This window comes from Tiliqua scincoides, chromosome 1 (assembly GCF_035046505.1).
Source record: "Tiliqua scincoides isolate rTilSci1 chromosome 1, rTilSci1.hap2, whole genome shotgun sequence".
In the NCBI taxonomy this organism is placed as follows: domain Eukaryota; kingdom Metazoa; phylum Chordata; class Lepidosauria; order Squamata; family Scincidae; genus Tiliqua; species Tiliqua scincoides.
Window position 1 is genome coordinate 251,006,530 of NC_089821.1, and position 3,368 is coordinate 251,009,897.

Genomic DNA, 3,368 nt, shown 5'->3' on the forward strand with positions numbered 1-3,368 from the left:
CCCTGTCCCCCTCACACCTACCTTTCATCCTTGTGTCAGCTCATCCAAGCCGACGCAAGGAGCTGTGGGGAAACTGGCACGGAGGCTTCCATCAACCTCTGCAGGGCGGTGCTTCTCTGAGCGCCGGCCTGCCTTCCTCCCAAGGAGGTGTAAACATGCTTTACAGCACATTTGCAACCCTCTGAGACTGGCCAAAGGGACTTGGACCAGCACAGGGTGCAGTTTGGATTGCACCCTTAATTTAATTTGATTTTGTCTGGGGGGGGCTACAAATCTTCTTTGACCCCAGGTAGCATATAGATGCCTTAGCTATGCCACTAACTGGGGAGAGGCAGCAGAGGTGGTGAGTTGCTGGGGGGAGGAGGTGGGTTCCTCCCAATTTTCACTTTTAAAAAGCCCGGGTGTGATGTCACTTCCGGTTGTGACATCATTTCCGGGGCAACATTTTGAGCTTGGCAGCGGACTACATGATCATTAACTACGCCACTGTCCAAGAGGGTTATAATCCAGAAAGTTGCAAGATAAACAGCAGAGGATGGGAAGGGAAATTGAGGCAGGGGCAAGCAGGGAAAAATATGTGACTGTTGCATATACTTACAGCTCCATCCTATCCTTTTCCCCACCATAACAAGCAGCCATGCCACAGTCTGTGCTGTATGTGATGGTGGGAAGGGCTAATCAAGAGGCTTGGAAGAGATAAAGGAAAATATTTTCCCTTACTCCTGCATAAGCCCCTTGATCACCTATGGGTCTCCTCAGACCTGCACCAAGTTCAAGGAGACAAATAATAATAATAATAATAATATACAGTATTTATATACCGCCTTTCTTGGTCTTTATTCAAGACTTTATTCAAGGCGGTTTACACAGGCAGGCTTATTAAATCCACGCAGGGATTTTTACAAATTGAAAGAAGGTTCTCTCTTTCAAGAACCACCACATTCAAGATGTTACACTCCGATCTGGTTTAACATTCTGGCCTCCATCCTCCCACGCTCCGAGCAGATGGAACAGCTCAGCTGCAGCTTGCCAGCTGCTTCAAGGTCGCACGGTGCCGGTGGCCTCGAACTGCCGACCTTGTGGATGTTAATCTTCAGGCAAATGGAGGCTCTACCCTCTAGACCAGACCTCCTGCCCAAATGAGAGCCCAATCCTGTGCTTGGCGGCATGGCTCCGTGCCACCGAGCACTGTCACAAATGTGCCATAAGGCAGGTTTGTGAGCCTCACCGCCGGGCTCCCGCCCGTGCTAGCCCAGCGCCAGCCAGTGCTGGATTAGCTCGCGGTGGTCACCCAGCTTCCGCAGCTCAGCGGTCTCCTGGACCACTGAGCCACAGCACGGTAAGTGGGGGCGGGGACAGGGGTGGGGAGGAGGCATTCCAGGGAGGGGGAAGACCGGCAGGGGGCAGAGAGAGGACAGGGGAGGCCTGATATGGGGAGGGGGGGCTGGTGGTGTGCCTGGGGAAGGAAGGGAGGCGGGACCACGGAGCTCCGCTCCACAGGATTCAAGGCACTCGTGGAGGGCTCCTGCATTGTGGGGCTGCTTGGGCACCCCAGGCAGCTCAGGATTGGGCTGCTCATCACTTTGGGAGGCTCCAGAAGACATCACATCCCAGCACAAGTTGCTAATGCTGGGATACATCTCTTCCCACCTCCGACATGCCCCCATCCCTTCCCCTGATCAACCAAATCTCCCCAACTCTGCCAACTTACTGATATTGGTGGGACCTCTACTGGCCACCACTGCATGTGGGGTCCTCTTCAGCATCTGCAGCAGTGACCCAGAAGCACACAGCTATGTCTACTTTGGTAATGATATTTACGACTCCATAAAGCATACTCTGCGTACCCTATTATAACAAGCCCAAGCATAAGGTTGGGTTGTTAAGCTTGTTATAATAGGGAAAGCAGATTAAAGTGTTGTGACAAAGTCTTCATGGAAAGGTGGCTTCTAAGAAGAGGTTTGAAGAAAGTAAGGGAAGGGACATGGTGAAAGTGTTCTGATGGGGAGTTCCAGGCCTAAGGACAACAGGAGAGAACAGGCAGAGCTGTTTAACTGGAAGTCCTGCACTGCCATTTTTGAAGAAACCATGCAAGGAGTATGGTAAGAGGATGGGTGATCCTTTTTCAACTCGCTTTAGAGTGTGGAAAATGGATCAGCGTGGTTGTATCCATGCTGGGCTGGAGGTTGGTTGGCAACCTTTAGTCTCGAAAGACTATGGTATAAGCCTACAGCACCCAGTATTCCCAGGTGGTCTCCCATCCAAGTACTAACCAGGCCTGACCCTGCTTAGCTTCCGAGATCAGATGAGATCTGGCATGTGCAGGGTAACAGTGGGCTGGAGGAACTCAGTGGCAGTGGCATACTCAGGGTGAAGGGCTTCCCAAATCCACCACCCATTTGCCCCCTTCCAATTTGCCCTAATGCAACCCATGATAACTCACCTAATGAGCGGGCTACCCCTGGTTCTTCAGGTGGCTGAGCATAGTGGTACTGGAGGAGCAAATGTCATGGGCAAGAGTGTAGCAGGTATGTTGGAGAGCTGAGGGATAGGCAGGGGCAAGGCTATGAAGGTAAAGACAAGGAACTTGTGCTGGTTCCAGGAGTCGGATCACCATGAGACAGAGAGAGAGAGAGAGAGAGAGAGAGAGAGAGAGAGAGAGAGAGAGAGAGAGAGAGAGAGAGCACATGCAAGACAAAGAGAAAGATGTTAGAGAACATAATTATACACACATACTTAATCTTAGATCAGTATAGCATACCATTTTAATGAAAACATTAAAAAAACTGGTTTTTAACATTGTTGTAGAAAACATACTTCCCCAGCAAATTTATAGTGATTTAACTGCATCAACTTTAATGCAGTTTGTTTAGAGACCCACCAGGCCATTAATGGATGAGGACTGTGACTTCAAGCACTTTTTAAATATTATTTCTTCTCAGAAAGTTCCTCAGAAACTTTGCTTGGATGATACAAATATCCCCAAAAATGTTTCAGTTTATTTTGGACATATCCATGTAATTGGTCAAGCCGCTGGTAAATACCAGATGAAAGCGCCTGACATGCTCTCTTACTTTTTTTTCCAAGTTGCTACACCTTAATCTTTCATGCTGACATAATTATAAATCAGCAAAAACACAGAGCCAACCTCGAGAGGCCTCTGATGGAAGCATTTGCAAGTTTTCCAAGACCTCAGCTGATCTGAAGTTGACCTAACTTTCCTCAGAGCCCTGGAAAAGCAACAAGAAGTGAACCAGGTGCCTTATGGCAAGACATGAGTCGTGGAAAGTAGGATCCAAATTCAGAATCAGAGAGACTGCTGCACATTTTGGCTTTTTGACAGATCATGAGATTTTCCTGGGTGTTTT

At 49.0% G+C, this 3,368-nt stretch overlaps 1 pseudogene; it reads right to left on the reverse strand.

Annotated features, from left to right (window-relative positions):
• Window positions 1-2,224: 2,224 nt before the first annotated feature.
• LOC136638220 (5S ribosomal RNA) lies at window positions 2,225-2,345 on the reverse strand (annotated as a pseudogene).
• Between the last annotated feature and the right edge of the window lie 1,023 nt (window positions 2,346-3,368).